The 13641-nt window shown below is 27.5% G+C and overlaps 1 non-coding gene across 1 annotated transcript; it reads right to left on the bottom strand.

Moving 5' to 3' along the window:
* Positions 1 to 10703: 10703 nt before the first annotated feature.
* On the bottom strand, positions 10704 to 10808 carry LOC131177334 (small nucleolar RNA R71). The gene has a single exon (XR_009146886.1). It is a non-coding gene; the product is annotated as a small nucleolar RNA R71 (small nucleolar RNA).
* Positions 10809 to 13641: the final 2833 nt, after the last annotated feature.

The raw sequence follows: 13641 nt of genomic DNA on the forward strand, positions 1-13641 counted from the left end.
ATTGAGATTCTATTTGTTTCGAATGGCATGATTTAGCGTGGGTTTTATGAAATGTGTTTTGATACTTTGAAATAAACTTGGTTTACATGTAAAATCTTACAATGCATGATTGTATTTAATTTTCATGTTTAGTCAAATTTTTGAATGAATGTGCTTTAAGTTTTGCATAAAGATTATTTTAGTATATTGTGCACCATCGAGTCTTAGTACTCGTGATAGCTTTTATTGTCGCAGATCTGAGAATTAGAGGAGCAGTGATCGAAATCTTGAGGTGTGTGAAGTCATCACTTGAAGTCTTGGGTATAATTTATACCCTAGCGTAAATATTTCTTTTGATGTATATATTGCACATAAATATATGGACATGTACATGGGTCTTGGCGACTTGTACAAAGTTTTTATAAATTTTTTAATAATTTTTAATTTGTACTTTTTTATTTTAAATTTTAGTTTGTTGAATATATAAATTGTTTATATTGAATGGAATATTAATAAATGATATTGATGGACTTTATTTTGAGAATTTTTGAAATTGTGAAATTTTAGAAATTGGATGAGATTGAGTATGTGTTTGAAGCAGGGTTAGATAATTATTGGAAGTGCTTTTATTTGGTATTTGAAGAACGGTTTTCTCAAAATACGGAGGAAACTCACAAAATTTTTATAAGATTTGCGGAAAACTAAAATGGCAAAAAATATTAATTAGTTTTAATTTCAACTAAATGTTTTAAACACTTATTAGAAATGCTCACCACTTATCAAAAATAGGAAAATTGTTTTAAAATCCCTTGTAGGGTACTTAATGAGTTATCGGTAGGTGAAGTGCGGTAGTTCATTAGGTATTCTACGGGATCATGTGATGCCTTACAGAGGGGTAAGGTGTGACACCAACACACTTTAACCTTATGTAATTTTTGTCTGTGAATTACTCTCATAATCGATATAGAAAGCCTTTAAGCACATAATAAAAATAAATATAAATATGGTGAAAAAAAAATTCCCTAGTAATTTTCTTTTTTTCTAATAATGAATAAGTTTGTGGAATTTTTTGGACATTAAATAAATCCGAGTTTATTATTTATTTAATAAGTGATCGGATATGTTGAACTTATGAATCAGTTTGACACAATTGGTCTGATCAATCAATAGAAATAAGAGTTTTTAAAGTGTTGATAGGAGAAATTGAATTCAAAATCTCATAAAAAGTCTTTAAAATCAACTAAACAAGATAACTTCATAATTGTGTATCTTTTATTCCACAAAAATATTTCATAATCATTAATCTCTTACCGAATGTTGTTATAAAATGATTTTATGTTAATTAAATTATCATATATAAAATATATTAAAATTATTTATATTTTTTACTCAAAGGATATTTTTATTTATTTTTATAATAAATAAAGTTCATTCACTATCTTTTTTATTACATGTTAATAATTTCATAAATATTAAAAAGATTGTTACACATTTATGCAAATTTTTTTATAGGTTACTCAAAAATAATGAAAAAAAAAATTAACGGTAATATTTAAATTTGAATAATTTATAAAAATTTAAAACTCCATTAAAATATATGTAGTTATGTACATATAATTTAAATTTTAATGATCAAATTTAATTAATAATATTTATTTATATTATAGATATTATAATAATTAACTAATTATTTTTTTAATGATTTATTTACTAAACTATTAATTCACCAATTAAAGTATTCCATCACTAAATCAATCTCGGGACGGATAAAATGACCAATGATCCATTAACGGAGTTGGTCCAAGAATCTCTAATGTGGTTCAGAATATTCCAGTCAATGGCCAATTGAATCTATGACCCATTTAGATCCATTGTCTAATCCACCAACCTTGTTTAGGCTTTTGGGCCATACAAAACTTAATTACATCTTATCTTGAATTAAATTTAACACCAAGCAGATGAAATTTGCTAGTGATTTTTATGCTTGCTTCTTAAGGCTTCTTTTATTTCACGTTTATATTCTCTAGCGTTTAGAGCATTAAGAAAAATATATCAATGAAAATTTTATTTTTAATTAAAGAAATTTTTTTTAAAAGAGAAAGTAAATTTTTATTTTTAAAATTTTTTTATACATAAATTATTTTTTACGAAATAAACAAACTTTTAATTTGCATACCCTTTTGTATATTAGTGATTTTAAACAGTGATCGCCTCAAAGAGAAGTGAATTTCTTTTATAAATTATTATTATTATTATTTTTTTTTTTTTTTTTTTTTTTGCTAAATATTCGATTAGTAAGTATCATAAGTTATCTTTATTATCTTACATGAACTAATTAAGTGCAAAAAGAGACTATAAAAATATGAGAAATTTAATTTTTAGCTATGTTTTTATAATTTGTATTCCTTAAGGAAGGTAAAATATTTGATCATTATGAGTAGGGGTGAGTAGATTTTGATTTAAATCGAAAAACTGAATCGGATTAAGTCAATTTGATTCAATTAGTTTGGTTTTAAAATTTAATCGGTTCGGTTTTATATTATAAAAATTTCGATTATTTCAGTTCGGTTCGGTTTTGAAGAGAAAAAAATTGATTAAACCGAATCAAACTAAATAGTAATTTTATATATTCAAATCAAATCAAATCAAATCGAAACAAATTGATTTTTGAATTGATTTATTTTTAAGGGGGATTTATGAATTATATTTAATTAAATATGTATAAATTGTTTAATTTCATTGATTAATATTTATTAGGTTCAAACTAATATTAAAATTAGATCAAATAACTTGAAAATCAAATTTAAATTAAAAAATCAATAAAATATTAAAACCGATCAGTTTGAACCGAACCAAAATATAGCGGTTCAGTTCGATTCAATTTTTCATCCATTTCGATTCGGTTCGGTTTCTAAAATATGTAATTCAATTTTTTTAATTTAATTTGATTTTGTTTGATTCAATTCGGTTCAATTTGAACTAAATGCTAAACCCTAATTATGAGCGAAGAAAACTCTCGCTAAGAATGCTTTATTCCATAATAAACTTCCCTATAACGACGACTTTCAAAAATTCATCTTAAAATAAGATGATCGACAATTATATTAAATTGCACTTCTTGTGACCAAAATACTAAATTTCATCCATTGTAAATAATTAGCAACAAAATATTTTTTTACACAAAAAATTATTTCACAATAATATCATCTATTCACCTTAAAATATTTTTTCCATGCATAACTTTTAATCATCATTGCAGCAACAAAATTATTTCACAACAAAATCATCTATTCATCTTAAAATATTTTTTCCATGCATATATACCTTTTTATTAATATCATTGCAACTGAAAATTATTTCACAACAAAATCATCTATTCATCTTAAAATATTTTTTCCATGCATATATACCTTTTTAATTATCAATTGCAAGAAAAAATAAATAAATAAAGATGAATTTATAAATATTTAAGGACTATAATACTTATTTTATGCAACAAATAGGTTTTTGCAGCAAATTAAATAAGAACATTGTTAATAATAAATATATTTAAGGACTATAATACTTATTTTATGCAACAAATATGTTTTTGTTGCAAATTAAAAAAAGTATATTTTTAATAATATATATATATAATATTTTAAATTATTATAATTTAAAAAAAGTTATCACTTATAATTTTTATTTTAATTTTCCTATTTTTACAAATAATTTGTCATTTTACTTGTATATGCGTTGTACGAGTTATTTATTATTTTATTTTAATAATACAAATTTAAATATATTTTTATATTTTATATTTTCTTAATTGTATTATAAAATTTTATTAATAATAAAATATTTAATTAATTATATTTTTATTTTAAACATAGATAAATAAATAATTTGATTAATATATTATTTTTTAAATTGTGAATAAAGGTAGCTATAAGGCTTATTCATTAATATTAGTTGTTCTAATAGTTGTTAACTGTTTTAGTAGCTTTTAATTGTTTTACTAACTGTTAGTTGTTAGTAGTTAACTGTTTATATAACTATTAAAGTGGAAGTGTCTAGTAAAAATAGCTATTAAATTAGCTGTTAAATGTAAAAATAGTAATAAAATCTTATTAAATTTAGTCAAAATGCTATTCAATCTCTAAAAGTTAGGAGATGTAACTTTTCATTAATCACTCCCTTAGGGCCTATTTGGTTTAACTGTTGAATAAAGTTGATAACTGTTAGCTGATAGCTGTTACTGTTAGCTTATAGCTGATAATTGATAGCTAATAATAGCTGATTTATATTAAATGTTTGAAAAAATTATATTTAACTGTTGTTGTTGATATGCGAAATGACTAATAAGGATATATATTATATAATTTATTTTATTATTTAAATAAATATAAAATTATAAATTTATTATATTATATTATTTATTTTATTATTAAATTAAACATGTAATTATTAATTTAATATATTATATCATTTATTATATTATTAAAATAAATATAAAATTATTAATCTATTATATTATATTATTTATTTTATTATTGAAATAAGAAAATAATTAAATTTTTTTAAAAAATAATTAAATAATTTTTAAAATATAAATAAAATAATAAAGTAATTATTATTGTTAATAAAGAAAAAAACTTATAATTAATTTTAAGCTTTTAGATATAAATAAATATTTTTATATTTTATATTATTAATAAAAAATATTTTAACAAAGTTAAAATGAGTTAATTAAAATATTAAAATTATAAATAAAAAATATAAAACATTAATAATATTAATTTTAGAGTTAACTAAAAAAGGATAACATGATCAAAATAAAAAATCAAATCAAATCAGCTTATCAGCTAATGAGAAATAGCTCTAAAAATATAGCTGATACAAACTGCAGCTGATGAGTACCATATTAGCTACCCATCAGCTGTCAGCTTTATTTTTTTAAACTTACCATACTGTCTAGTTCACCTATTTGAGTGTTTATCAGTTATCAACTACACCCAACAGGTAAACAAAATACCCTCTTAATTTCTAAAAGCTAGAATAAATAATATGTCACCAAACAGCATAAATAAGAGAAATAGTATTTTGACTTTGATCAAAATACTAAATACTATTTTAAAAATTGTTACCGAAGTGATAATCTTTATACTTTATAGGTATTAAATAACTTCAAACTTTAAATTATTTTATAAGAATATCTATTTTTTGAAGTACAATATATACGTAAGTATATAAATAGGTGAGATTTGATAAATAATTTATTAAATATAAACACCAAGATTTTGAAAAAAAAATTAAAAATATAATTATATAAAGAATAATTAAATTACTGATAATATTAATTTTAGAGTTAACTAAAAAAGGATAACATGGTCAAAATAAAAAATCAAATCAAATCAGCTTATCAGCTAACGATAAACAGCTCTAAAAATATAGCTAATACAAACTGCAGCTGATGGGTACCATATTAGCCACCCATCAACTATCAACTTTATTTTTTTAAATTTACCAGATAGTCTAGTTCACATATTTGAGTGTCTATCAGTTATCAACTGCACCCAACAAGTAAACAAAATACCCTCTTAATTTTTAAAAGCTAGAATAAATACTATGTCACCAAACAGCATAAATAAGAGAAGTAGTATTTGACTTTGTTCAAAACGCTAAATACTATCTTAAAAACTGTTACCGAATAGAGTGATAATCTTTATACTTTATAGGTATTAAATGATTTCAAACTTTAAATTATTTTATAAGAATATCTATTTTTTGAAGTACAATATATACCTATGTATATAAATAGATGAGATTTGATAAATAATTTATTAAATATAAACACCGAGATTTTGAAAAAAAAATTAAAAATATAATTATATAAAAAATAATTAAATTACTGAAATCAATGAGTTTAAAGAGTGAAATTTTAATAAGCACTATATTAAATATCTAAGGAAAGTGAGAAATAAATTTATTTTTTAGCATTAATGAATTTTATTAAATTTTTAAAATTAAAATTTAATAAATAATAAATTATTTGCATTTTTTAATTAATTCATATATATGTATTGTCACATAAAGCAAAACTAATATTCAATATCTTTCTTTAATTTGAATTTTACAAATTAAAATGATAAACTAATATGAATTTTATAAATTAAAATGATAAACTAACTCAAATGAATTAATATCATTATTTCTATATCCTTATTTGTATATCAATTAATCGATATTTTTTGTGACGTAACATATCAATTAATTAATATATTTTGCTAAGTGATATTTTTTATCATTTGGCTTATATAAATCAGTGCAAGGTAGTGACAATTGACTGATAAATTATATATTTTTAAGATAATTATTTAAATAAATGATATTTATTTGTAAATTTATTTATATGATTTAGATATATATATATATTATTGGAAGAATAAATTAAAAAAGAAAACTTTAAGAATCAAACAGTTGCTTCCTTGTCTTTTAAAATTGTAATAGATGAATTATTTTTTCTTCACTCCTTGTAATGAAAAACAATTCTCAGATCATAAAACACTCTTTATAAATAAAAACTGTCGTATGCAACATCATTGTTGATAATTTAATAGAAATTTATTAATCAACGTCTTTAATTATTTTAAAATATTTTTTATAGTGCAATTCACTTCGATTTAAATTCAAATTTATAAACCTCAAATCATAAATATTATTCTAATACCATTGAATTTAATTCTTCCAAATCTGTGATAGAATATTTATCGACCAATTAGAACCTGGGGAGGTGGCAAAGTATGACTTAAACCAGCCAGTTTTGATAAGGGAATGGGTTACGTATATTTATGTGAGTTTTGACCTAAAAGGATCATCAAGCCTTGGTGATTAAGTTAGTCACCAACTCTTTAAAAAAGAAAAACAACACACGAAGTCTTTGGAAAGGATTGGTGGTGGAATTCCTAATTCATATTAATCAATATGCGGCAGGATAATGCTCAAAGTCAGAACTCACAGTCCTTTTCAGGGTTTTCTCTTGTCAAATCCTTCCACCTTTCCGCAATCTGTCTATTTTATCAGACGAATACTGAAGAAATTTATTTTTCATCGTGTAAAAAAAAATAATTAATGAGGTTGACAAAATAAACAAATGCGTTGGTAAGCTAGGCCATAGGATGGCGAGTCTCATCCATATTCAAACTCCATCACAGTTGAGTTGACCCATTTGGCTAATCTGCCAAAGTTGATAAGTGTACTCGACTCTTGCAAAATAGAAAATGAAGAAAACTATACTAAAGCTTCAAATAAAGACCATCTAAAATCGTAGAAATTAAATTATGTTGTAATTATTGACTAATAAAAGGTAAAAATTTTAATTCTTCTCATCATCTGTTATATATTTGTTGAAAATTCAATAACATGTTGCTTTCCTTTAAATTTTTTTAATTCCTTCATATGTGATTCATATTTGTTATTTGAGGGAAACTTTAATTATTATATTCATAACCCTCATTTACAAATTGCTCAATTACTTGTTAAAATATAAATTGATTTATTAATGAATTTAATTTAATACTCATATTTAAAATTATGAAATTTCAAGTTTAAATATTAATTAAAATTAATTATTAAAATATTTATAATCTCTGTAAGTTTGAATATACAAGATAAGAATAACGTTCCATTTGTTTCACGGAAAATGATTTATATATTAAAAATATTTTTCGTGAAAATATTGTTTTATTTTTCATTATTTTATTATAGTGTTAAATTAATAATCTTTATTTATTTCATATATGTATAAGTATGTTCATATTTAATAAAATTTTTAAAGTTTAGAAAATGAAAAATAATTTTTTTTGAAAAATTAAAGTAATTTTTTTAAAAAATAACTTAGTATTATTTTGATCAGAAAAATATTTTCTATTGACTACTTTTCTTTATTACTTCAAAATATCAGAAAATATGAATAATATTTTTTATAAATATATTTTCTGTGAAATAAACGAAACCTAAATACTGATTGACATAAACAATCTCAGAAAAAAATCTGAGAGAAAAAAAAAAATATATATATATATATATATACATGGAATGGAATAAAATGGTAGATTCATACTTGGCAATTACTTAATATCGGCATGGATCAAACTCTTGGTAAAGATTTTATTTAAAGAGAAATATAAATGAAATAAGACTTGAGTCTTGGATAAGATGGGACTTATCCATATTGGATTAGGATTATCTTTCTGTTGGCAAGTATTGCAAATATCTGAGCCCTGAAGCGTGAGCATTGATGGCTGAGTGTCGCCTTATGTATATGCAGTCCAAACCATAAGATGGTTGGGGTCAATCATTCGTGGTCCGAGTAACTGTACCACTACATTAAGGTATTTTAGGAGTATTGATGCACACATTTTGCATAGTCATTTAGGTCTAATTTCATAATCATTTTATTTGGTTATTAGTCATTTTTTAGCTAATTTCATTAGTTAATTAGTTAGTTTTTCATAGTTGTCAATTTTGCACTAATTTGTAATTTTTACTTTGTTTTGTAGGAAAAATGGTGTTTTTGAAGGACTAAAGAGAATTTTGCCATTGAGGAGTGTCTTCTACAAAGAAAGATGCCAAAAACAAGTTTTCAAGTGAAATATGCATTGACCAAATGTGCATAACTTGCGCATAAGCTATGCGATTCTGCATAAGGAGGAAGATCACTGCTGAACCAAATTAAATGTGCATAAGGAGATCGCATAGCTTATGCACATTCTCACCTCCCTTATGCACATTCACGAATTTGTGCATAACCTATGCACTAAGTCATGCGACCGCATAAGTGATCCGTAATCAGTAAAAATCGCATAGGGATCAGATAACTTATGCGATCCACTTATGCGATCCATAAAGAGTTCATTAATGAGTGGCGTAAGATTCCCTTAATGTATTCCTCCTAGAACATACTATTTTAGGGCTCCATGTCGAAAAATGCTATAAATAGTCCCATTTTCTCATTTTAGAAAAAAAGAGAAAGGAGCAAAGGAAGAAAGGAGGAGGCTAAGCGAATTTGAGGAGTCATTTCACCTTCCACACCATTTTCAACTAAGATTTGCATTTCTTTCTTTCTTTACACTTTTCTACATTTCTAGTGTTTAATTACTTACTTCTTAACTTAGATTAAAGCTTTATTTCCATTTAAACTCATCATATCTTGTAAGCATTATGGATAGTGAGTAGTTTACTTTTGATTCTGGAGTAAGGGTTGTAATATTTGAGATATTTTGAGGATTTTGATTGGGTAATCCATATTTTGTGGTCTTAATGAGTTTTATTCATTTCTGGTATGCTAAATGACATGAAAAATGTACGATCCCATTGACTAATGTTCTTAATCCATGGTTGAAGCAATCAAAGGAGAAGGCCTTGTGATAGATAATCGTGAAATTGGACTTAATTAACTTAGACCTAGAAATAGGCTAAGGATTAAGAGGATTCATAGATTAATTAAAGAACTTAATGGGTCTTAATTAATTCTAACTCCACAAAGTAGGATTAGTTTGATTAAGGCACTCTTTGTCTCACTCGAAAGGGAATTCAAAGGATTTAAGAATTAATCTCCTTAAAACCCATTAGTTTCACAAGATTGGATAACCAATTTAAAATCCCAAAATAGCTCGAATATGAAATCCCGAACTCCTGAATCGCCTTTTTACAATTGTTAATTTCTAATCGAATTTAATCATTTGCCAATTTAAATATTGCCATATTTGAACTTGCTTATTTCTATTTGATGCAATTTTAGTTTAATTAATACATTGTTGAATAGAATATTAATTTTGCACAATTAGATTTCACACTCCATTACCCATTAATTCATCATTTTAATCTCATAAATATTTCAATTTAGTCAACTTTTATATCGAAAATTCAATCATTAACACAACTCCTCGTGGGATCGATATTTTTCTATACTACTTGTACGACCCGTGCACTTGCGGTTGGGACGCATCAAGTTTTGGCGCCGTTCTTGGAGTTGTTTGTTTAAGATTGAATTCTTGATTATTTTAGTTGTTTTTTTTAGTTTTATCTCTGTTATCTTTTCATTTTGTGTTTGTTTGTTCTTTTTCAGGTACTCTTAATCTTTTATGAGAAGAGCTAGAAGCACAAGTGATACATCCTTATTATTCAACCCTGAAATTGAGAAATTTTGTAAGGCCAACAAGAAAGAAACCAGAAAAAGGAAGGAAGCCTTGAGAGAAACTGAATTAGAAGCAGATATGGCTGATGAAAGAGTTAGAATTGGTGTTGGAAATGCTGGAAATGGTCAAAACAATGAAAATGAAGTCCAAGGGGAAGAAGTTGTTAATGCAAACGTGCCTAGGGGAAGTATGATGGATCATGCTTTTCCACGGTTTGATGACTTGAGAGAGAGCATAGCAAGACCAAGGATTGATGCAAATAGTTACAAAATGGATTTTGGAGTTCTTCAAATGATTCAAAACTCTCAATTTGGAGGACATCCTTCTGAAAATCCACACACACACCTGAAGAAGTTTGCTATGATTTGCGACATGCAAAAACAACCTGGAGTGTCTGATGATGCAGCAAGATTGAAGCTATTCCCATTCTCTTTGAAAGATAGAGCATTGGATTGGCTTGATTCTTTACCTCACAACTCCATTACAAATTGGGAGCAACTAACTGATGCATTTCTTGCACAATATTTTCCACCTGGAAAAACTCAAGAGCTGAGGAATCAAATGACATCTTTCAGACCAAGAGAAGATGAAACTCTATGAATCATGGATGAGATGGAAGGAATTGGAAAGATTATGCCCACATCATGCCATTCCAAAATGGATGATAAATCAGAATTTCTACACAAATGTCACTCCTGCAATCAGAGGAATTATTGATGCTCAAACAGGAGGAGAATTTATTATAAAGCATGAAGATGAAGCTTATGAGTTATTAGAGAAAATTGCAAAGAATACTCATCTTTGGAGTAGTCCAAGAGGACCACTCAACTCGGAAAAGGCAAGTCTTTGGAATGTATGATCTTGATCCATTCAACATGATTAATGCAAAGTTTGATGCACTTACAAATGTCCTTGCTAAGAAGATGGAAGATTTGAGTATGTTGGTTAGTTCAACATCATCACCGGAAGTTCACAACAAGTGGCTTATGCGGAGGAAACTAACAGCTGTGGATTAGATTATGGAGAACAAGCGGCATATGTTGGTAATTATGGAAACAAGCAAATGGGGAATCCTTATTCTCAAACTTACAATCCAAATTGGAGGAATCATCCCAACTTTTCATGGGGCAATCAGCAAAATCAAGTTCAAAATCAGAATTTTCAACCACAACAAGAAAGTCAAGTTCCATATCAGCAAAATAGGCAACCATTGCCTAATTTTGAGAAAAATATGAACCCTCCACCAAAACAAAGAAGAACGAAATTCCACCACTAAGCTTTATTGCAACAGATTCTTGCTAACCAAAATAAGCATGATGAGGAGATGAGAGAGGTGAAGGCAAGGCTGGAACAGATGCAAACACACAACAGAATGCTGGGAAAATCAGATTGCACAACAAGCATCTCCCTCAGTGCCAAATCTTTTGGAAAGCTTCCAAGTCAACCAGAAAATCCAAGAGAGCAGTGTCAAGCTATTACTTTAAGAAGTGGTAAAGTTATAAATGATGAGAAGAGTGAAAGCAGTGAGAAGAGAAAATGAAAAAGGAACGATGAGAGTGAAAAACAAGAGAGTAAGGAGAAATTTGAAGAAAAAGAAGAGAAGTATATACCTCCTGAGCCCTACAAGCCACAACTTCCCTTTCCACAAAGATTTCACAAAGCCAAGCTTGATAGGCAATTTGGGAAGTTCTTAGAGGTTTTGAAGAAACTTTACATAAATGTGCCTTTTGTTGATGCTCTTTCACAAATGCCCTCTTATGCAAAATTCTTGAAAGAAATTCTCTCAAATAAGAGAAAACTTGAAGATGATGAAACTGTAGCTTTGACAGAAGAATGTAGTGCTATCCTCCAGAGGAAACTTCCTCCCAAGCTTACGGATCCAGGAGTTTTCAAGTCCATGCCACATTGGAGAGTCTTGTTCTACAAAAGCTCTATGTGATTTAGGGGCCAGTGTTAGCCTTATGCCCCTTTCTATCTATGAGAAGCTCAACATGGGAGATCTAAAGCCAACCCACATTTCTCTTCAGTTAGCTGACAGAACAATCAAGTATCCTGAAGGGATTTTGGAGAATGTGCCCCTGAAGGTTGGAAAGTTCTATATACCTGTTGACTTTGTCATCTTGGACATGGAGGAAGATTCTAATATTCCAAGTATCTTGGGGAGACCCTGTCTAGCTACATCAGGAGCATTGATTGATGTGAAAGGAGAAAAGCTTACTCTTAGAGTTGGTGAAGAGATTAATTTTTAATATCAATAACACTATGAAAAACATCATTCAAGTCGATACTTGCTTGAGAGTTGATATTATTGATGAGTGGTTGAAGAACACTTGAAAAAATATCCGGAAGATCCACTTGAAAATTGTTTGGTTCATGGAGGAGGCATAGACTATGACAACCCTCATGTAGTGCATATACTCAACACTTAGTGGGAAGTCCAACATTCATTTATGCTCAAGTTTTTCATCTCACTCAAAAAGAAAAAGCTGAATTTAAGCAATCATCATTCAAGGAAGAAGATGCACCTAAGGTAGAACTTAAGCAACTTCCTTCTCACTGTATGAATTTCTTGGCACTAATAACACTTATCCAAGAATTGTAAATGCAAACTTGAGTACTTTAGAGGTGATAAGTGTTAAGAGTGTTGAGAAAATTTAGGAAAGTTTTGGGATACACCATAGATGACATTAAGGGAATAAGCCCACATTTTTGCATGCATAGAATCGCTTTGGAAGAAAATTGTAAACCATCTATTGAACATCAAAGGAGGTTGAACCCAAATATGAAAGAAGTTGTTAAAAAGGAAATTTTGAAGTTGCTTGATGCAGGATCATATATCCCATCTCGCATGACTTGGGTGAGCCCGGTACATGTTGTTCCAAAAAGGGTGGAATGACGGTGGTCAAAAATGAAAATAATGAATTAATTCCCACTAGAACGGTGACTAGTTGGCGAATGTGCATAGATTACGAAAATTAAATGTTGCCACTAGAAAAGATCATTTTCCACTTCCCTTCATTGATCAAATGTTGGAAAGACTAGCTAGGCATTCTTACTTTTGCTATTTAGATGGATATTCGAGTTTTTCAAATCCCTATCCATCCAAATGATCAAGAAAACCACTTTTACTTGTCCATATGGAACCTTTGCTTATAGAAGGATGCCATTTGGGTTATGTAATGCACCACCACTTTTCAGAGGTGCATGATGGCAATCTTCTCGATTTCATTGAAGACATAATGGAGGTTTTTATGGGCGATTTTTCTGTTTATGGATCTTCTTTTGATATATGCTTGGCTAACCTTTCTAAAATTTTGCGGCGATGTGCGAATCGACCTTGTGTTAAACTGGGAAAAGTGTCATTTCATGGTTCAGGAAGGGATAGTGCTTGGACATTTGGTGTCTAACAGAGGAATAGAGGTTGATAAAGCCAAAGTTGAAGTGATAGAGAAGATGGCTCCTCCTACCAATGTCAAGGGAATTC

Source organism: Hevea brasiliensis, unplaced genomic scaffold (genome assembly GCF_030052815.1).
Source record: "Hevea brasiliensis isolate MT/VB/25A 57/8 unplaced genomic scaffold, ASM3005281v1 Scaf408, whole genome shotgun sequence".
NCBI classification, from domain to species: Eukaryota; Viridiplantae; Streptophyta; class Magnoliopsida; order Malpighiales; family Euphorbiaceae; genus Hevea; species Hevea brasiliensis.